The 22,863-nt window shown below is 46.8% G+C and overlaps 1 protein-coding gene and 1 long non-coding RNA gene across 6 annotated transcripts in view; one reads left to right on the top strand and one right to left on the bottom strand.

The window, feature by feature from the left end:
* CTXND1 (cortexin domain containing 1) overlaps positions 1 to 22,863 on the top strand; it is a 116,710-nt gene that overhangs the window by 50,164 nt on the left and 43,683 nt on the right. For 2 of the 5 annotated variants that reach the window (XR_003031405.2, XR_001494556.3), the window contains exons 4-5: positions 16,045 to 16,173; positions 17,107 to 17,569. The gene's annotated coding sequence lies outside the window, so the exon portion shown is untranslated. Of the gene's footprint in view, positions 1 to 12,302; positions 12,669 to 16,044; positions 16,174 to 17,106; positions 17,570 to 22,863 lie in introns of those variants that run through there. The other 3 variants (XR_001494557.3, XR_003031404.2, XM_024981999.2) reach the window with 3 other exon arrangements.
* On the bottom strand, positions 6,761 to 12,356 carry LOC132343349 (uncharacterized). Its single transcript, XR_009492127.1, has 2 exons — positions 12,217 to 12,356; positions 6,761 to 10,072 (listed from the first exon to the last, which is right to left on the bottom strand). It is a non-coding gene; the product is annotated as an uncharacterized lncRNA (long non-coding RNA).

Raw genomic sequence — 22,863 nt, 5'->3', positions numbered from 1 at the left:
CTTCCAGTCTTGAAATCTTCTCCTTACTTCTATGCTGTAAATAAATTGAAATTTCCTCTGGGACCAAGACAGAACTCAATGTGGATTTCAGTAAGGTCCTAAAATACCTCTATAATAATAGATTTTGCTTTACTCCAATGGCAATTGGAGCCATTTAAAGGACTTAAGCAAGAGAGTGAAATGATTTGATTTATGAAAGATTATTTCAACCACATGATGAAGAATGGGAAGGGCCAACCTGAAAATAAAAGTTAGGAGGTTGCTGCAATTATCTGGGAGAGAGAGGATGACGGGCGGACAACAGGGATGGAGGGAAATGAGCAAATACCCAGGCTTGATTGTTGAGAGTGAGGAGTAGAGTTGAGCTCACGAATGACTTCCACATCTTGGATTTGAGAAGTTGGGTGGGTGTGGTGCCACCAACAAAGACAAAACACTTGGGAAGAAGAGAGGAGCTGGGGTAGGGAGGGAAAGTATCAGTTGAGTCTTAGACACGAGGCGATAGAGTGGCCTTATGTGCAGCCAGTGGTGTTTGGAGGAGTGGGTCTGAAGGTCGGGAGAGAGGGTAGCTTGGTTGTTGGGAGCTGTCAGCACGGAGATGGTCATTGGAGCCTTGAGAGTGAGCAGGATGTCTAAGGGATGGTACATGAATGAGGCAAGGACAGGGCCCCGGACTGAGCTCCCGCCCAGGGAGCTTCTGTCCCTAAGAAGGACACACCAACTGGGCAGCCTAGGACAGTTACCGCAGAGGAGGAAAGCCACAGGAGATGGACAACGTGGTCAATGGAAGAAGGAAGGTGCTATGACCTGGACATTTGTGTCCCCTCAAATTCACATGCTGAAGCCCTAACCTTCAGTTTGACTAAGGGCTGGCAGACACCATCTTCTTCCTGTGTCTTTTCTTGGGAGAGGAAAGTGAGCTCTGAGGTCTATTCCTCTAGGTATAAGCGTGCTAATCCCATCCTGGGGACTCTACTTTCATGGCCTCATAAACCTAAATCTCAGACTTCCGTGTAGAATATCAACTTGATAATAGTTTGAGGTGAGGCCTTTGGGAGGTGATTAGGTTTGTTTTTTATTCTTAAGTGCTTTATTTATTAATTTTTATTTTTGGCTGTGCTGGGCCTTCGTTGCTGCGCTCCGGCCGTCTCTAGTTGCGGTGATGGGGAGCTACTCTCTAGTTGCAGAGCAAGGGCTTCCTATCGTGCTGGTTTCCCGTGTGGAGCATAGGCTGTAGAGCACAGGCTTGTAGTTGTCATACACAGGTTTGGTTGCCCCAAGGCATGTGGGATCTTCCAGGACCAGGGATCGAAACTGACCCCTGTATTCGGCAGGCAGATACTTAACCTCTGGACCACCTGAGGAGTCCAGGAATTAGGTTTAGATGAGGCCATGAGAGTAGAACTCCCAGGATGGGATTAGCAGCCTTATAAGAAGAGGAAGAGACCCCAGAGCTCACTCTCCACCAAGGAAGGACACAGGAAGAAGGTGGCGTCTGCCTGCCCAGGAAGAAGACCCTCGCCAGAAAGAGAACCTGCCAGCACCTTCATCTTGGAGTTTCTAGTCCCCAGAACCACGAGAAAGAAACGCATGTTGTTCAAGTGCCCCAATCTACAGCATTTTTTTATAGCAGTCCAAGCTGGGTGAAACAGAGAACATGGAAACTGAGCTAAATGTTGACAGAAGAAAAGAAAGGAAGAGGGAAGGAAAAAAAAACATTAGGGCTGTTGGATTTAGTTATTTAAGGTCATGGACACCATAGGTGAGATAAGCCTTTTGGAGAGTTACGGGTGGGAAGTCAGATTGCAATAAATAGAGGGAAAGGTATAGAGAGAAAGCACAGAGAACACACGAGAATGGAAGCGAGTGATGGAGAGGTGCCTGGAAGACCCAGTAGAGGGTTGGTGATGTAATCTTATGCTCCGTCTTCTCGGTCATCCAGAACTTAACGCCCTGTTGTTGAACATCACTTGATGATGTGTCTGCCTCCCCAATTGGTTCCTTAATTCCAGGGACAGTCTTACTTCTGTCTATTGCCCCAGTGGTGTCTAATACAGAAGAGCTGATCAATAAAACAGGGAGGATTTTAGTTTCTATTTGTCTGTATGACAGGTAGTGTCTTTGTGAGAGGACCCCTGCCCACTCTCCAGGGCAGAGTACACGCTATGTGGCCTGTTTCCATGGCATTTGGAAGGAGGTGGCTATGTTCCTCCACTTAACAGAAAAGCACACTGAACTAGCTCAGCCACACGGGGAATTCATTGTTCTTCCCACCATATGGCCTGGTGCTGACAACAACCGGGGGAGACTCTGCTGGCTCCCACGAGCCCCAGGATGTGTGAGAAGTGATGTAGAGCAAGGGTAATAACACAGCAAGATCAAGAAGGAGCCTAACATTCTTGCTAAGTCCAGACCCCAAAGATCCAATCTTTGCTGCCATGGCAACAACTGTCACAGACCCTGGGGCTGTCTGTACAACATTCTCTCAAGGATGCAGTTGCCGGAACTTCCCTGGCGGTCCAGCAGTTAAGACTCTGCCTACTTTACTTGTTTATTTTTATAAAGAGTCAGACAGGACTGAGCGACTGACAAACAACAGTTAACTGTATTCCCCATGCTATACATCACATCACGTGACTTCTTTCTTTATTTTACAGCTGGAAATTTGAACCTCTCCGTCCCCTTCACCTATTTTGCCCACCCTCACTGTCCTCCCCTCTGGTAATCATCAGTTTGTATCTCCGAGTCTCAGTCTGTTTTGTTCATTCGTTTTGTTTCTTAAACTCCACCTATATGTGAAATCATACAGCGTTTGTCTTTGTCTAACTTATTTCACGGAGCATACCTTCAAGGTTCATAAAACTCTTAGAAGAAAACACAGGCAGTTAGTTCTTTGACATCAGTCTTAGCAATATATATATATTTTTTTGATTATGTCTCCTTGGCAAGGGTGACAAAAGCAAAAATAAACAAATGGAACAGCATCCAACTGAAAAGCTTTTGCACAGTGATGAAATCAAATTTATACTTTAAGGCAGGACAAAGAAAAATTAAACATAAAATTCTCTGTGTGTGCCTGTGGGCCTCTGCCCTCCCTCCCTAATATGCAGTGTGCATCTACGTTACACATTAACCAGACCTCCTCAGAGATGGGAGTGCCTGCTCAAGCTTGAAGATCAATTTTCTTCCTTCCTTCTGATGCCAGCAATGAACTTCTGAAAAGAAAGACATTCTTTCCCAGCTCTGTAGGGGGTCATGGTGACTTGCTGCTCGCTTGAAATACCCATGCTTCCCTGGACTATGAGTCTTTGGTGAACTTTATGTAAATATCAGTATGTCATCTTGATGAATGATCCTTTATCTAGAAAATGAACATTTTGTGCTTTTGACTTTTAACAGGCACAATAGTTCTAAGAGCCTCTTGAAAGTCTGTCTCTGGCTTATCAACCTCAGGCAGGCCTGAACAAATTTCCCTGTTTTTATTCTAAACTTGATTGCTAATTGAGTTTTTGAGAACAGCAAAGGAAACCGTCAACAAAATGAAAAGGTAACCTGCTGAACGGGAGCAGATACTTGCAACCAAAATCTGATGAACTGATACCCAAAATAGACAGGGACTTCCCTGGGGGTCCACTGGTTAAGACTGGAAGACTTTGGACATTAGAAGACTTCCCCTGCCAATGCAGGGGTGTGGGTTCAATCCCTGGTTGGGGAGCTAAGATCCCACATGCCTCATGGCCAAAATATAAAATAGAAGCAATATGGTAACAAATTCAATATAGACTTTAAAAATGGTCCACGTCAAAAAAAACTTTAAAAAATTAAAACAAAACAATAATAAAAATATATAAAGAACTCATACAACTCAATATAAAAAAAAAACAAAAACTATTTTTAAAATGGGCAGAGGATCTGAAGGGACATTTTTCCAAAGAAGACATACAGGTGGCCAGCAGGCACATGAAAAGATGCTCAACATCACTCATTATCAGGGAAATGCAAATCGAAACCACAGTGAGGTACCACGTCACCTCTGCCAGCCTGGCTATCATACAAAAGACAAAAAATAACAAGTGCTGGGGAGGATGTGGAGAAAAGGGAACACTGATGCACTGTGCCTAGGAATGTAAACTGTGCAGCCACTATGGAAAACAGTATAGTTTTCAATAAACTAAAAACAGTACTATATGATCCAGCAATTTTACTTCTGGGCATTTATCTAGAGAAAATGAAAACAATGATTGAAAAAGATATACGCACCTCAACATTGATTGCAGCACTATTTACAAAAGCCAAAATATGGAAGCCACTTAAGTACCCATTGATAAATGAATGGATAAAGAAGATGTGGTATATATACACAATGGAATATTGTTGTTTAGTTGCTAAGGCATGTCTGAATCCTTTGCAACTGCATAGACTGTAGCCCGCCAGGTTCCTCTGACCATGGGATTCTCCAGGCAAGAATACTGGAGTGGGTTTTCATTTCCTCCTCCAAGAGATCTTCCTGACTCAGGGATTGAACTCTCATCTCCTGCATTGGCAGGCAAATTTTTTACTGCTGAGCGACCTGGGAAGCCTGGATGGAATATTACCCAGTCATAAAAAATGAAATTTTGCCATTTGTGATAACAGGAGTCCTTTCGTTATCCCTAAACCTTGCTTATGAAAAAGCTGAAACTCACCAGTTTCATACTTTCTTTATTCTTTAAAACCTCTGCCCCCTCCTCTGTCTCACCCACTCTTTGAGTATCAGCTGGCCTCAGTTTTCACAGAGAAGACAGAAGCCACCAGACAGGAACCTCCTTGGCATCCACAGACTTGCCTTCATCTGCTCTCGGGCTTTTTCCTCCCACCCTGATCCCATAGGGGAGCCCCCTCAACCCCCACCTCCCAGTAGCAATCAGCCCCTCCCCCTGCACCCCACTCCCAGCCTTCTCAGGGTTCTAGAATCCCCCATTATCCTCACCAGCCTCTCCCTCTTTGTTGGATCCAACCTCCTAACTGCTCAGATGAAAAACACACACACACACACACAAAACAAAAATCCAGCAAGTGAAATGAACAAGAAGCCTTTTTCCTGAAGTCCTTGTGCTCCCCCACCTTCATCACTTCTGGAGAGCTGTCAAGACCTTAGTTCCTCCATCCACACCCTCCTGCTCACTCCTCTGCCAGCTCCAGCTTTTGTTCCCTTCATTACCCCCACCACACTTGTTCTAGCGGAAATTCAAGACTGTTCACAACTCTGACATGCTGAGCCCCAGGCTTGCTTATCCATCTACACTGACTTGCTTTTCCAGGCTCTCGATGGCGTCCAACACATCCTCCTTCTTGAAAGAACTTCCCTTGGTGTGGTTGGCACCTTCCCCAAGATTGCCCTCTGCCACTCTATGCCCCTCTTCTTAGCCAGTTCATCCTCCTCCCTCAGGAAGTAAACCCTGGAGCCCTCTTCTTGAAGTCTCTGCTGTCCCCCAGGCAGTCAGTCTGCTGCAGGACTTCAGTTACCCACATATCCCCACAATTTTGCCTCTCTTCTGAGCGCCTGTTCCGTGGACCTCACAGAAATCCCCACTTGAGTACCCCACAGGCACCCTAACATGTCAAGTCTGAACCAATGATCAATTGTCCCCAGATCCACTCGTGACCTCAGTGAAGGACTTCTCGGCCCGAACCTCACCTGATGGCTCAAGCTAAAACCCTGAGCACTGTCCCTGGCAGGCCCCTCTCTCGAAACACCCAAAACTAGTTCCCACCGAGTCCCATTAGCTCTACTCAAGCATGTCTGAATGTCCCTCTTCTCTTCTTCCATCCTCACTGCCACCTTGGTCCCTCTGAATGGACACCTGCGTCTACCTTGCTCTCCTGTAGTTCTCCCCAGGCGGCTTTAAGATGCAAATATGGAGACTTCCCTGGTGGTCCAATCAATGGTAAGGACTTCCTGCTTCCACTGCAGGGGTTCAGGCTCGATCCCTTCTCAGGGAACTAAGATCTCAAATTCAGTGTAGTATGGCCAAAATAATAAAATAATAAATAAATAAATAAATTTTCTTAAAAATATGCAAATCTGACCAAGTGTCCCTCTTCCTAGAACCATGCTCAGGCCACCCACTGTTCTTAGAATGAGGGCAAAATCCTTGTGGGGCCTCCAAGGTCATTCGTGTCTGATCTCTGCTCCCCGTTCTGGCTTTATTTCCTGCCATGCCCACTTCTACCCTAGCCCTCCTTCAGCTGCTTCCCTGCCACGTGGAGCTCATTGATACCTCAGGACCTTCACATATGCTGCTACCTCCCTCTCCCTAATCCTTGTCTTCTATTAATAACTCCTTCTCATTGTAAGTGTCCACACAAATGTCACTGCCTCCAGGAAGCCTCCCCAAGTGCCCACATCCTGTTAAATTCTCTTAGACCTCCCTGTGATGCTCCATGATGACACAATACAATTGCAAACTCGTCAATGGCACCCCACTCTAGTACTCTTGCCTGGAAAATCCCATGGATGGAGGAGCCTGGTGGGCTGCAGTCCATGGGGTCTCAAAGAGTCGGGCACTACTGAGCGACTTCACTTTCACTTTTCACTTTCATGCATTGGAGAAGGAAATGGCAACCCACTCCAGTGTTCTTGCCTGGAGAATCCCAGGGACGGGGGAGCCTGGTGGGCTACTGTCTATGGGGTTGCACAGAGTCGGACACGACTGCAGAGACTTAGCAGCAGCAGTAGCAGCTGCTTGCCGCACAACAGACCAATAATCAAGAGATGAGGTGCTGAGACAAGGAACAGTGACTTTATTTGAAAAGCCAGGCGTCTGAAAAGATGGTGGACTAGTGTCCTAGAGTACCATCTTACCAGGGTCTGGATTTTTTATAGAACAGAGAAGGGCAGGAGGTGAGGTGGTAAAGTAAAATGGTCGTTGAGTCTTACAAAACATGTCCTGGCTTGGCCAGCACTGGGGACAGGATGTGTTAAATGGGGATGTGTTAATTCCGTCTTTCCTGTAGCCACTCACAGATGGGCAGGGTCAGGGTGTCTCCCTGGGGGCTGAACAAAGGCACTTTAGTTTAACATCAGGCAGAGCAGCAGGGTTCCCTGAGGCAGGCCATTATATGTGCTTAGAGCTATAGACAGCATCCTTTCAGTGCTGAGAGGACCAATAGCAACAGGAAGCTAAGGTTAAAGTAGAAGAAACAGACCCAACATGGGGTCAGGTTTTGTTCTTCTCTGTGGCATGTACACATTTCTTTAATGCAACTGTAACCACTGGATTATACATTTTGCGAGAACACAGACTCTGTCTTCTTCATTCACTGAATCTACGATGGCAACCTGGTAGATACTTGTTATATGAGTGTGTGTATGTATGTGTGTGTGAGAGAGAGACAGACAGACAGAGGCAGAGTCAGAGACAAGAGGGAAGAGGCATATGTGTGTGTGGATAGGGAGGGAGAGACAATGAGAGAAATATTTGTCATTCTTTGGCAGGCTTGCGGGGAATATGAAATTACCAGGCACAGGATACAAGAATAGCAGACACAAACAACTGGGGTCCCCTCCTTCTTCTGTAGCTAGAGACGGCAGGTCATTGCCCTGCATTCTGAATGTTCAGGCTCTCCGGAGGCAGGTCATCGAAGGGACATCGGCAGTGACCATGGCAATAGAAATTACAGTAAAGGGTACCCAGAACTCTCGCTCTACTACTGTCTGGCTGACCCTTTTCAATGACAAATTCATCAGCCTTAGGGGAGAAGATAAGAATTGATGACAGACAGAGATTTGAGTGGCCTTAGATTTCATTTCAGCCTCTCTCCTTTCCTACCTCAAGCTCAAAGCTTTTAAAGTCTTATCTCTCAGTTCTTCCTGTCTTCCGCTGGCTCATACCTTCATGGGGGCACAGCTTACTTGAAGTAGAACTGCGCCCCATCTGGCAGAAAATGCTGAGGTTTGGAACCTGGAGTCAGAGGATCTGGGGAGATGCCAGTGGTGCCTGGCACTGAGCCCTCATACCCAGCCCTGAGGGGACCAGGATGCCTGGGGATTATGAGGCAAGTGGTCCATTTGGGAGCGGGGATCCTTATGGCTCTGCAGGAGACTGTGGGCTTTTGAGGGCTTCCTGGGAAGCATCTGTCCAGACCCACTCGCAGGAGAGTCAGGAACCACAGACCTAGGATCCGGACTATAATGAGAACTCTGTGAGTCCCGGAAACTCTGCACTCCACCCACCCCTAGCCATTTGTCATTGCCTTCTGCTTGCCCAGAGCATCCGAGGAGCCCCTTAAAGCAACAGTGTGTGCCTGTCTCTGGGGGTAAAGCAGAAGGGAAGCTGGGGCTCAGTCCCACTTCAAGAGGACTTGAATGGGATGAGGACGCCACGTTCTCAGAGGAGGAGTAGCGCCAGGCTTCAGCAAGGATGGGAAAGAGGGTTCACAGTAGACGGGACTTTGCAGCACCAACTTCGTCCTAATCTTCTTGGGGGCAGGAACACACCTCAGTACCAGCTCTCAACACACATACATACACACATATACACACATAGACACATATAGTTACATATACACATACACACACATATGCATACATGGGCTTTTCTGGTAGCTCAGCGGTAAACAGTCTGCCTGCCAATGCAGAAGACTCATATTTGGACATTGTATGGGCTGGGTTATGCTGTGCAAAATGTAACTAACAAATGTCAGTTGTTGAATGCTACGAAATCTTTTTCTTGCTGAAGTTGTCCATGACCAGTAGGGGTCAGCAGGGAGCTCTGCTCCACATAGACCTTCAAGGAGCCTGACTGATAAAAGTTCTACCACATTGTGGCTGTAACCATTTGGAGTCCAGGCTTTTCTTTTTTTCTAATTCCCTTTTATCGGCGAATAGTTGCTTTACACTGTTGTCTTAGTTTCTGCTGTACAGCAAGGTGACTCAGCTATGAAAGAAAGTGAAAGTGAAGTAGCTCAGTCACTTCCAACTCTTTGCAACCCCATGGACTGTAGCCCACAAGGCTCCTCTGTCCATGGAATTTTCCAGGCAAAAGTACTGGAGTGGGTTGCCATTCCCTTCTCCAGGAGATCTTCCCAACCCAGGGATTGAACCCAGGTCTCCTGAATTGTAGGCAGATTTACCGTCTGAGCTACCAGAGAAGTCCAGCTATATGTATACATATATCCGCTCGTTTTTAGATTTCCTTCGCATTTAGGTCATCACAGAACACTGAGTAGAGTTCCCTGTGCTATACAGTTCAGTTCAGTCGCTCAGTCGTGGCTGACTCTTTGCGACTTATGGACTGCAGCACACCGGGCCTCCCTGTGCATCACCAACTCCCAAAGTTTACCCAAACTCATGTCCATTGAGTCGGTGATGTCATCCAACTATCTCATCCTCTGTCGTCTCCTTCTCCTCCTGCCCTCAATCTTCCCCAGCATCAGGGTCTTCTCAAATGAGTCAGTTCTTCTCATCAGGTGGCCAAAGGATTGGAGTTTCAGCTTCAGCATCAGTCCTTCCAATGAACACTCAGGACTGACCTCCTTTAGGATGGACTGGTTGGATCTCCTTGCAGTCCAAGGGACTCTCAAGAGTCTTCTCCAACATCACAGTTCAAAAGCATCAATTCTTCAGCACTCAGCTTTCTTTATAGTCCAACTTTCACATCCATATATGACCACTGGAAAAACCATAGCCTTGACTAGACGGACCTTTGTTGGCACAGTAATGTCTCTGCTTTTTAATATACTGTCTAGGTTGGTCATAACTTTCCTTCCAAGGAGTCAGCATCTTCTAATTTCATGGCTGCAATCACCATCTGCAGTGATTTTGGACCCCCAAAAAATAAAGTCTGACACTGTTTCCCCATCTATTTCCCATGAAGTGATGGGACCAGATGCCATGATCTTCATTTTCTGAATGTTGAGCTTTAAGCCAAGTTTTTCACTCTCTTTTTCACTTTCATCAAGAGGCTCTTTAGTTCTTCATTTTCTGCCATAAGGGTGGTGTCATCTGCATATCTGAGGTTATTGATATTTCTCCCGGCAATCTTGATTCCAGCTTGTGCTTCACCCAGCCCAGCGTTTTTCATGATGTACTCTGCATAGAAGTTAAATGAGCAGAGTGACAATAACACTACTATACAGTGGTTATCTATTTTATACATAGAAGTGTATATATGTCAATCCCAATCTCCCAATTCCTCCCAGCCCCCTTTCCCCTTTGGGTATCCATATGTTTGTTCTCTACTATGCACCTATTTCTTTTTTAAGATTTATTTTTTCTCTGCCTCACCAAGAAGATAACCACAGAGAAAAGTTGGGGCTCCCTAAAATTTCAAGTTGGCTACAAAGGTCTTCTTATCCTTTAGAGCCTCGCTAAGTTCCAGAGGAAGAGAAGCCTGCAGCATCTCCTTGGTTTCTCCCTGCCTTTCACAGGGAAAGCAGGCAGCAGTTGTTCATCCTTAACGGTCTTATTGGGGCTTCCCTGGTGGGTTGGACAGTAAAGAATCCGCCTAATGCAGGAGACCTGGGTTCAATCCCTGGGTCAGGAAGATCCCCTAGAGGAGGAAATAGAAACCCACTGCAGTATTCTTGCCTGGGAAATCCCATGGACAGAGGAGACTGGCAGACTACAGTCCATGGGGTCCCGAAGAGTTGGACACTACACAGCAACTAAATTGCTACTACTAGGGATCTCATTGCTCAGCCAAGACACACATCTATTGCAATGTCGGCGTCTTTCTGTGACTTTTCTCCAATCCAAAGCAAAGAAGAATGAAGAAGTCAGACTACAGAAGAGCAGCATGTCCCTCTTTGGGAGACTTTGGGAACAAGGAACAGTGCCATGGGCTGGCCTGATACCTCCCTCCTGCACTTCCTCCGAACTTTTCTCCCTTCTCTGCGTTTCAGGCCCTGAGTGATGCTGAGCATCAACACCCTTGAGTCTTCCCCTTCAAGCTAAACACCCTGAGTTCTTGACTTGGCAGAACCTAGGGAGGTGGTAGACCGGGAGGTCTGGTGCCACGTGACCACACATTTGCAATGTCGACTTCAAGAGGAGGAACGTGACACTGGCAGGCCAGGCGGTTGGATGTGGCAGAAAGTGCCTCAGATGAAGGCTCAAGAGAGATGCCCTAGTTCTGGGAGTTGAGACTGAAGTCTCAGTACTTTGGACCATGTACTTAACCTCCCTATACTCTCCATTTCATCATCTGCCAACCAGCTCTCATTTCCTGCCTCCTCCACCCTGCCTGCACAGATTTCGTAGGAAAAAGGGCCCTGCGTGCCTTGAGCTGGTCTGGCTGACAGGACCACCATCTCCTTCCCTGGAGCCTCTTTGTTAAAGATTGGGTCATCCATCAGACCTCCGCAAAATGCAAAGAGGAAGGACGGGCTGGCACCAGAACCTGCTGCCCACTGCCCTTCCAGCTCATTGAGGGCATGAATCAGCCTGAAGGTCCTGGCCCTGAAGCTCAGGGCTCAGAAAGAGGGCGGGGGAGCTGACCCCACAGGCAAGCCTCAGCATCAGCGGCAGAGCCCAGAACACAGACGGAAAAACTACCGCGATTCAAACAACAGCCAGCAGCTGCAGATTTTCCAAATCTTTCCCTCAAAAGCCGCTTCCTCCGCCCATCCAGGAATGGAACGTAAGAGCTGAAGCTCAGGGTGTTCTAGTCCAGTGGAGAAAAGGCGACCAGAGAGAGCAAAAGGCTGGTTCCAGGTCATGTGCAGAATCCTGCCCGGGAGCCCTTTCCAAGCTCCTCCTGAAGTGACCCCTCTGGTCTTCCTGGGGGTCTTTAGGTCTCCTCTTCTCAGGTCTATGAGGCAAGCAGGCTTCCTTTGGGTGGCGACATGGCCAGACCCGGAGAAGCTCACAGCTGAGCTTTCACAGGCAGACCCTCCGCCAGTGCCTAACACCCAGCATGGGAGGCCGGGGCTCCCTCATCCTCACCAAGGCAACAGGCTCACCTCCACACCAGGCACCCCACCTGACCATACATGTCCTCAACTCAGGCCCATTGCTAAAGACACAGAACCTAAGAAAACAGTGTCCTGCCCATGTGAACATGCTCTCAAGTGAAGAGACAGACCACAAACAAATATACAAGTAAGGACAGCAGGGCTTCCCTGGTGGTGCTAGTGGTAAAGAATCTGCCTGCCAATGCAGGAAACCGGGGTTCAATCCCTGAGTAGGGAAGATCCCCTGGAACAGGCAATGGTAACCCACTCCAGTATTCTTACCTGGGGAATCTCACAGACAGAGGAGCCTGGGGGCTATAGTCCATGGGGTGGGAAAGAGTCAGATGTGGCTGAGCAAGCACATCAGGGATAAACGCTACAAATAAACAGAGCAAGGTAAGGGAGACAGTAGAAAGCTCCGAGTTCCTATTTTGCATACAATGGTCACAGGAGTTATCTTACCTTTGAGCAAAGGAAAGAGGGAAGGAGTTATTCTTGATGATCTCTGAAGAAAAAAATGTCCTAGTAGAGAAAGCAGGAAGTGCAGAGGCCCGTGGCGCAGGAAGGATCTGAGGATGCAGAAGAGCTTATTGACTCTCACGCTGAAGAAGCAGGAGCCAGGAAGGGGCTGGAGGTTAGGGTAGAGAAGGACCAGAAGGATCTCCTACATCAAAAGACTTTGACTGGTATGCTGAGTGAAATGGAAAATCCATGGAGATTTTTGCAAAGCAGTGGTAGGTTTTTCATCTGTTCGTTTTTTGTTTTGTTTTGGGGTTTTTTTGGCAGCACTGGGTCTTAGTTGCGGCCTGTGGGATCTAGTTCCCTGATCAGGGTTGAATCCAGGCCCCCTGCATTGGGAACACAGTCTTAACCACTGGACCACCAGCTAAGTCCCTGTTCCTTTGTTTTAAAGAGACCTTTTGTTTTATTTATCTTTAAAATATTTATTTACTTTTGGCTGCATTGAGTGTTAGTTGGGGCATGTGGGATCTTTCCTTGCGCTGCGGGCTTCTCTCTCTACTAAAGGTTCAGTAGTTGCCCCACAGAATGCAGGACCTTAGTTCCCCCACCGAGGATTGAACCCGTGTCCCCAGTATTGGAAGGTGGACTCTTAACTACAAGACCACCAGGGAAGTCCCAGCAGTGGTAGGTTTTTATGGAGGGTAGCTCAGACCGCTGCTTGGAGGGGTGGTCAAATTCTGAATGTATTCTGTAGATAGAACCAGAACTAGTAAGTGGAGAGTAAGAAAACATAATGGAAAATAACTTGAGGATTGAAGGCAGAGAGGAGTCTGTTTTCTGAACCTCCTCACCAACAGCAAAGCTGGTTTCTCTGGCTATGCTCCCTCTGCGGGACTCAAGAGAAGACCACAATTCTACTGAAACCACCAAGCAGCCAGCCACAGATGGCAGGCTGCCTTGCCCTGGCCCGGGGCATTAAGGAACCTTGGGTAGAGAAGGAGCCTTGGAGACCAACCAGTACAACACTCCCCAGCCCCAAGCCTTTTTCTCCCCCAGGGGATCTTCCCAACCCAGGGATCAGATATGCATCTTCTGCATTGGCAGACAGATTCTTTACCACTGAGCCACCAGGGAAGACTGCTAACAATGTTACGGGTGATTTCAAGCCACCGATGACTTACACACTGCCTTGAAATTTTCCAAAAATTTAAAATTGGCTCTTGCAAGCTAGTGCAGGCTTGTACTAGCACCTAGGATACCACTTCCCTCCGCTGCCTTGCTGAGCATCTGCTCAGATGGAAAACCTACTGCGTTCAGCCATAATCCATCCCACGCTGGGTTAGAGCCAGAGACTTTGGAAATATTTTCCAACTGTCTGCTTGCGAATCCCACCACTGAAGTTAAAGGATCCCTGGGCCACTGGCAGGAACTGGGAGCCAGGATGCTACATGCCTGCTTCCTGACGAGGCCATAGTGCTTGTCACCTGCTGCAGACAATGCATTGATAGCTGTGAATTACTAGGCACCCAAGGAACAGACTCTGGGCTTTCAGTGGCATCACTGGGGGGACAAGCTGATGCCAATGATGACATCTCCAAGCAGGGAAGAGCAGAGTCTGCAGGAGATGGTTGGTGTCACCCTACTTGTGAAAGTTTTAGTTGATCAGTCATGTCTGACTCTTTGTGACCCCATGGACTATAGCCTGTCAGGTTCCTCTGTCCATGGGGATTCTCCAAGCAAGAATGCTGGAGTGGGTTGCCATTTTCTTCTCCAGGGGATCTTCTGCACCCAGGGATCAAACCTGGGTCTCCTGCATTGTAGGCAGATGCTTTCCCATCTGAGCCACTAGGAGGTAATCCTACTTGTAGTCTTTCCAAAGAAGGCAGGCTTCCGTGCAAGCCAACTCCAGCACTCAAAGAGCCACCAAGTGATGTCCCTGTTGTTATTCTCTTGATTACTAAAGATAATACAAAACTGGGGCTGTGGGGAAAACACAAACTGTTAGGACTTAGATCGACAATGGTCAGTCAGCCTGACAGCAGATCCATCCTCAGGCTTTTGGAAACTATGATTACACTACAGATTAGCAGTTCCTGTGTCAGAAAGTGAGAACCAGAGGCTACTAGAGGTCAGAATAACACTAGCACTGGAAGAGGTTGTCAGGAGGCACCACTTATCCATTCTAGAAAACATGGAACTTCAGGCAAAATTGTCAGAATAAAAATGACCTGTGAGAGATAAGTGCTTTGGTTTCTTCCAGTATTTTTTCTATGAATTATCTGCGTAAGCATATTCTGTATATTTTAATAAAACTAAAATTAAGATTGTAAGATATATAGCTTATATGCTGCATTTTATCATTTAATATTAAACTAAAAGCATTTTCCATATTATTCAATATTGGCTTATAATGACTAGACTATCTAGCTTTCTCTATATTCTTTTGCTTAGTAATTTTTCAAGTTTAGAATGACATACAGCTTGGTGAACTTCTAATCAGGTGCAAGTGAGTGACACTTAACTAATTTTGTTGATGACGACCTCTGAATTAAAAACTCAGCAGAAACTTGACATCCTTTTACGACGAATGCCACTGATTTGCTCCCAGTAGATGGTGAGTAGGGGCAGCTGGGCAAATATCATTTTTGAAAGGTTAATTAGAGGACTGAACCCACTCAGTGACACCCTGCTAAATGGTTTACATTTTTATTATTTATTATTTTTAATGATATTATTATTATTATTATTTTAATTTGGCCATGCCATGTGGCGTGTGGGATCTTGTTCCCCAACCAGGAATCAAACCTGTGGCTCCTGAAGCATGGAGTCTTAATCACCGGATCACCAGGGAATTCTGTTATTTGCTTTTTAACTCATTTTATGGTGCATTTTTTAACAAAGACATTTGGATTTTTAAATCACACCTATCAGTCTTTTATGTTTTCATGATATATTTAGAAAGAACTTCACAATCCCAGGTTTACGACAAATATTCACCTATATAGTCATCTAATTATTTTTTGGCTTCATTTTTTCACACTTCGTATTTGATGGATTTGGAATTTATTTGGGGCTAGGGAACTAGGTAGAAAATCGGCTTCCACTAATCCGATATCATTTTTGGAAAAATGTCTCTATTCTAGCAACTTGAAGCGCCACCTTTTAACACCACAGTTTCCTGTGTACTAAATTTAGGCTCTTCGACCTGCTCTACTGAACAGTCATCTCTAGGGCAGTAACATGCTGTTTTAATTACCGTTGCTTTGTGATAAAGGCAGTGTAGTGTGACAGAGGCTTAAACACAGATGCATAGGTTATGGAAGCAGGGTGTCTGCCTCACATCCATAATCCCGCACTTCTAGCTGTGTGATTCTGTTTATCCTACAGAGCCTGCATTTTCTTATCTTGAAGTGGCGGCAATATTAGTATCTGCATCACAGGTATGTTGTGAGCATCAAATTGCATTAATACATGTAAAGCACTTCCTTAAGTGGTAAGGCTTCAGTCAATGCAGCATTTTATTTATTTACTTATGCACATATTTATTTACTTATGCATTCTTTCATTTCAACATCCAACAGGCCTAGTTTCTCTTACTTTCTTTCTTATCAACATTTTGTTGACTGTTCTGTCTTTACACTTCCACAGGAGACCTAGAATCAGTGAAAAAGAAGATTCTACTTGACAAATAGAAGATTCTATTTGAAGACGACTGGATTGAATTTAAAGTAAAGAGAATTCGACAAGGTTACAATATTTGCTTCTTTTCATCCCAGAGTAAGCACTGCTCTTAACAAAGTAAAAGGTGTGTGTGTGGGGGTGTGTGTGTGGGGGGTGGGTGTGTGTGTGGGGGTGGGTGGGTGTGTGTGGGGGGGTGGGGGGGTGGGGGGTGTGTGTGGGGGTGGGGGGGTGTGTGGGGGGTGTGTGTGGGGGTGTGTGTGTGGGGGGTGGGTGGGTGTGTGGGGGGGTGGGGGGGTGGGTGCGTGCGCGTGCGCACGCACATGCACCCACGAGCTCAGTTGCTCAGTTGTGTCCAACTTTTTTCGACCCCATGCACTGTAGCCCGCCAGGCTCTCTGTCCATGGGATTTTTCAGGCAAGAATACTGGAGTGGGTTGCAATGTCCTCCTTCTCCCCTACCCAGGGATCGAACCCTGTATTAATATTTCCTGTATTAGCCGGCAGATTCTTTACCACTGCACCACCTGGAAAGCCCAAGCAAAAGATATTCTTATGCATTTATCAATATTAACCAGTTAGAAATGTCAGTGGGGAAAAAATCCCATTCTTACTACTAGCAAAACCATAAAAAGTTAAGAATATAAATTGACCAAGTAGGAGATATTGCCTGGTAAATTTATACTCCTAGCTTTTTACGGTTTTGTTAGTAGTAAAAATGGGATTTCCGCACCCCCCCCCCCCCGCCCCCAACCACCACTGGCATTTCTAACTGGTTAGTAAGTACAGGAGAAGACTTAATTTGGTATCTTTACTTTGTAATCGGCCAGTTCCTTGGAAAAGGCGTCTATTTCATTCAATCTTCAGTTCAGATTTTTCAGTTAGACAATCACTTCTACTGCATATAGTCACTGTTTTTCTCCTACTTCCCAGTATTTAAAAAGCTCCCCCTCCCATTTCTGGCTTGTTTACAAATGCACAACTTCAATGTTTTAACCCCCTTTTCCTTTTCTTGTCTAATTGCATTCACCAGACTTTCCAGCTGGCCTCCTGGTCTTGCTCCTAACTTTGATGCAAACGTTGGTCTCACTAAAAAGCATAATGCAGGAAGGAGGATGCCCTGAGAGAGGTGTTCGCTTTCCCATAAAGGAAAAATCTGAAGGGAGAGCTTGTGAAGAGCGTATCAGAAAAGCCTAGGCTGGTGTGTGCGCCGGCAAGGGGCTCCCGGGCCCCCTCCGCGCGGCCCACGCTCTGCTCTGCCCCAGGGGCTGAAGTTTCTCCCTGCGTTTCCGCTTGAACAGCATCCAGCTGCCTCGCCTTTAAAATGCCAGGACGGCCGCCGCTCCGCTCAGAGCCCCCTCTCGGCGGCTGGCCGGGTCTCGCCCGCGCCGCCGGGGCGCTGACTCAGCCGCAGCCCGCCCAGCCCGGCCTGGGCAGCGCCCCCCGCGCCACCGACCAGCACGCGCCGCAGCGAGCGCACCGGACTGCCTCGCCAGGTAAGCACTGCGGGCGCATCCCGGGTCCCTGCGGGGCCGGAGCGCAGCGCGGTCGCGGGACCGGGGCGTCGCGTGGGGCACGGTGGGGAAGAGGGGTGGTCCCCGGCCACGGAGCCAGCCGGCCGGCCGCGCGCAGAGGATCTGCTGGAGGGGATCCGCCGCCTCGAGGAGACCCGCAGGGCCACCCGGGGCCGGGACCCCTTCCGGTGGCACGGCGCCCTGAGTGCGCCTGGATGCACAGGGGAGGCCGGACGGCGCCGGCAGGTAGCAGCAGCTTGGGGCGGCCGGGGTGGGAGCCGCGCCGGCTCTGCGTTGCAGCAGTCCGTGTTCGGCTGCGGGGCTCGGGTCTGTAAAGCCTGGAAGAGCGCTGGGCTGTGTTCCAAGCACCGTCACTCCCTCGAGCTGTACCCTCTCCCTTCGGGGTCCTCGGCTCTTCTCCAAGGAGGGGTTTAGGGAGTCTGAGTTGAAACTGAATCAAAGTTGGAAATTTGTTCTCCTTAAGTTCATTGCTTAAAATTCAGTCCCTTCTTGTGGCTGACAGTAACCTGGAACAGATCCTTCTCAGTGTAGCTGATGAAGGTCATATTAGATGTAACTTTCTGGGGAAAGTTCTGTTGGCGGCAGCCTGTCTAAAATGTCAAGGCTCCCTCTGATTTTGTCCTCATCTGCAGCCTCATACAGAGTTTCAGATATTTTTTTTCCCACGTCACTGTAAAAGTGGAGAATGTGTCTGGGTGATTTGAGGGGGTGGGAGGCAGAACGCATTAGGGAACTGAATTTTATAATCGTCTCTTGGCCCATAAGGAACGTTCTGGAAAGGAAAACCTGTCAGGAAAGACCAAGGTGATCCACCTTCTCACTAGATGCTCAGTAAGGTCATCGTGTGGCTTTGGATCCAGAAATGAAGTCCCAGGCAGGGTCTCCAGTCTGTTTTCATGTTAGTCCACTTCTGCATTAACTTGCAGCGTCTTCTTCATCACCATGGGGGTTTAGCTGAGCCTCCCCAGAATCCAGTCAGAAAATCATTGTCTAGGATGCAATCTTACTGCTTTCCATGAAGTGTGGATCCAGTCAATTAGGGGTTCGATGCCTTGAGTCTCCTGTCCTTTTCCTCCTTCTCCTTAATCCACCACTTGAGATGAACTGTAATGACCTGATCTGTGGTCTCTGCAAAGCTGCACAGTGGATTTAGGACATCAGAAAGTCCAACATCCAAGGCCTTTGATGTGATTTACAAACTGAATTTGGATTACAGCTACATTTTCAGGGATGGCTCAACCTAAGACATGTAGTAGCTTTGAGGACACACGAGAAGAAGGAAAATTGTCAAGTGCAAACTTACCCTGGAAATCTATTCTAGAAGCTATGACTTCACATTTATCCGAAAGAGATATTGTGAGTAAGCTGTCAGTTGATGCTGTATAATCTTTAATATATTCTTATTCCAAGTGATTAATTTCCCACTTTTTTTTTCCAGTTGTGTTTAATATTTCTGAACGCCATTCAAGTAACGAATGCCTGAAGTATAATGTATCTCTGCACCCAAATATGTTTGGAAATTTACTGCAAATTTTCAGCCATTAGATCATTAAGATGTACATTTTAGATAGACAAGGTTATGGTAAAAGAAAGGGTTTTAAAAGCAGTACAAACCTGAATTAGCCCAAAAATAAATGTTCTATTAACTGCTTGAAAGTTGTGATTTAGAGGACTAGCTATCACTCCGGTGTATTTTCTTACAGAGTTAATGAAAAAGGCAGCCATTCCGAATATAATGCCCTGCTTGTTAATCTTTCTCCAACAAATATTTACACTACCAGGCCACACCATCACAGCACAGACTCAAAAGCTGCAGTCTAAGGTGGTTTGTGTAGTGTCATTTAGATTCGACAGTATTTCTACGATGTAAGTGGAAAATGAAATGGTATCAAGGAAAATGTCCCTAAATTATCCTGTCCAGCCACAATAGAGAGAACAGTGTTTATAAAATTGGCAAGGTTCCAAGACTCTGAGGCTAATGCTATAATAAGTCCTGATGTGGAGAAAGACCGGAAAGGTTCTGAATTTTGGCATCAGAGGCTCTGGAATTGGTCCATGTCAGTGAATTTTTTAGATAACTGAAGTTCGCATTAAAACATCAAACATGGCAACATTTTCAACTATTTGACTTGTTTTGGAAGGAAATATTCCTCAAGTGTGTTCTGTGCTTCTTACGATCAAAAAGCTTGATGGTTCTTGATGACTGGGGAGCAGTCCTGTGAAAATCAATTATCCTGTGTCCACACGGGAGAAGGAGCCCCGAGGTCTGTGTCTGATAGATCAGCATTTAATTCCTGCTCTGCCTCTGGTCAGATGACCTTAATTTCATCCAGATGCCTTTTTGAGCTTCTGTTCTCACATTCATAAAATCCCAGGAGAAGCCATACTTGAAAGTCGTTCCATTTGTTGGGCACTTATTGTATGCTAAGCATTTTCTACATGCTGTCATTTAATTCCCAGAGTAAGGATTACCATCCCCATTTTCCTGATGAGGAAACTTACGATCAGAAAAGCAACTTGAATTACTCAAGGTTAATTCAGGGTAGGAGAGCTGGTCTTCCAAACAGAGATCATTTGATTTTTAAACCTATATTCTTCTCACCTATCCTATGAAGTTGCTAAAAGGAAATCACTCCTGATGTAGAGTCAGCACTCACACACACACACACACACACACACTATATGTGTATATATATATATATATATATCTTTATATATATATATAGTTGCACTTAACTCTGGTGACTGGTTCCACATTGTGACGATGTAGTTAAATGAGGTCATTCATGTTTCAGCCTGGGAAGTGGTCCCTCTGTAACCGGTTTCTACTACAGTCAATTATTACTCCAGGGAATCATCTAACTCGTTCTGAGACTCTTTCCCTGTTTCAAACTGAGGAAGCTATTGCCTTCTTTGCTGGGTTGTTGTGGAAATCATATTTGGTGATATATGTGAAAGAGCCTAATACATAGTGCGTGCTCAGTCACTCATTCATGTCCGACTCTTGGGTCTGGCGAGCCCATGGACTATAGCCCACCAGGCTCCTCTGTCCATGGAATGTTCCAGGCAAGAATACTGGAGTGCATTGCCATTTCTCCTCCAGGGGATCTTCTCAACCCAGGGATCGAACCTGCGTCTCTTTCATCTCCTGCATTGGCAGGCAGATTCTTAACTACTGCACCAGCTGGGAAGCTATGCATCTGCTGCATTGCAGGGAGGTTCTTTTACCACTGAGCCATCAGGGAAGCTTCTCTAACACATAGTAGGTGTTTACAAAGGAAGTCCTTGTGGACCTCCCCTTCTAGAGTCTGCTTCTAGCTTCACCAAGGACTTCAGTGCTCCATGGATTTCCTCTGTGTGTTCTCTTTAAAAAAATTTTTTTTTCTTTTTTTTTGGCCTCACTGTACAGCATGTGGGATCTAAGTTCCCCAACCAGGAATGGAACCCACACCCCCTGCAGTGGAAGCACAAAGTCCTAACCACTCAACCACCAGGGAAGTCTCTCCTCTGTGTGTTCTTGAACACATGCCCCATGCTGGCCATTCCTGAAGGTGGTCCCTCCAGGAATGATGATGCTTCAAGTCCTCCAGATGGAGCCCCCTCGGAAAACTTATTTCAACGGGAACATAGAGGGACAGCATTCTAGCTGGGAAGAGGTTAGGGTGGGATCCCTGATCCCAGCATCCCCACCCTGCCCCAGCCATCTAAGAGGCCCCTCCTGTAGCATAGCAGGGGCTCCCAGCCAAACAAGCATCCTTCGTGTGCCTGCAGCCTGCCCCCTCTAGTCATGTCCTGCCTGCCTGCTGGCCCAGGGACAGAAGAGGGAATGTGCCCCTATGTCTCAGTAAACAACTGGCCTCAAGGCACACATTTCATGTTCAGTATGTATTCTTGCCTGGGACATCCCCTGGACAGAGGAGCCTGGTGAGCTACTGTCCTGGGGTTGCAAAGAGTTGGACATGACTGAGCAACTAAACCACCGCCACCAAGTAATTTATACTCCGTTCTGGGAATTTTTAAATATTTTGAGATTCTTTTGGTATTTTTTATGGCTAAAGTATTTTTTATTAAAGCTTTCTTTAAAATATTTATTTTTGGGTGTGTCGGGTCTTAGTTGGCTCTGTAGTGTGGCTTGCAGGTGTCACTGGCACCCAGCATGTGAGATCCTAGTTCCCTGACCTGGGATTGAATCCATGTCCCCTACACTGAAAGGTGGAATCATAACCACTGGACCACCAGGGAAGTACCTAGTTTAAAGTACCTAGTTAAATACTTAAAGTTTTTAAGTATTTTATCCTACTACATAATGCAACTCTGTGTTACTATAAAGCAAGACAGCCCACCACCAACACCACGCTGGGAAGAGGTAACCTTCTGTTCTGGGCCACATTCTTGCATCCTCTGTGGTGTGCATGCCCCAGGGAGGGAAGCCAGGCTCCAGAAGGGTTTGGACCCTTCCTCTAAAAGATCTCACTCCTAATGCCTCGGCTCATAGAACCCCGCAGACTCCAGAACGGCATTTCGTCCTCAACCTTGGGACAGCGTGACACAAAGAAACCCTGAGGTTCCCCTTGCAGACTGAGCAAGATCCAAGAAGCAGTCACTCCTTCAGTCCACATCCGTGGCAGACATGGGGCTTGAAATATTATGCTCTTTCCACGAACATGAACGTGGACATGAATTTTCATGCTCAGGTGGCCCTAACAGGTTGGCCAGAGGTGACATCTATTTGTCATCCAACAGTTGCCATTGACAGCCAACAGGTGTCCTGGAAGTGCATGATCTTCATCATCACAGCCAGCTCTCTTTGGCTACACTGACTTTTCCTTGGCTCAGGTTGAGATCCTTATGTTCTAGAAGCTGCAGATAGATTGGACACTCTGTCATGCCTCCTCTGCTTGCCCGGAGCAGACATTGCTGATCAATCATGACATCCTTTCCCACACAACCAGAATGAGGCCTCAGAATCCTCAACAACTGCCTGGAGTTGGCTCATAAAATGGTATTTCATTGGGCACTGTAGACAAGTAAAAGACCCTGAAGAGTTTTAAGACACAGCAGTAAGACGACGGGGCTTCCCAGGTGGCGCAGTGGTAAAGAATCTGCCTGCCAGTGCAGGAGATATAAGAGACACAGGGTTCGATCACTGGGTTGGGAAGACCCCTGGAGGAGGGATGGCTACCCAGTCCAGTATTCTTGCCTGGAGAATCCCGTGGACAGAGGAGCCAGTAGGCTATAGTCCATAGGGTCTCGTG

The sequence above is a fragment of the Bos taurus genome, chromosome 21, assembly GCF_002263795.3.
Source record: "Bos taurus isolate L1 Dominette 01449 registration number 42190680 breed Hereford chromosome 21, ARS-UCD2.0, whole genome shotgun sequence".
In the NCBI taxonomy this organism is placed as follows: Eukaryota; Metazoa; Chordata; class Mammalia; order Artiodactyla; family Bovidae; genus Bos; species Bos taurus.
This window is presented reverse-complemented; position numbering and strand designations above follow the sequence as displayed.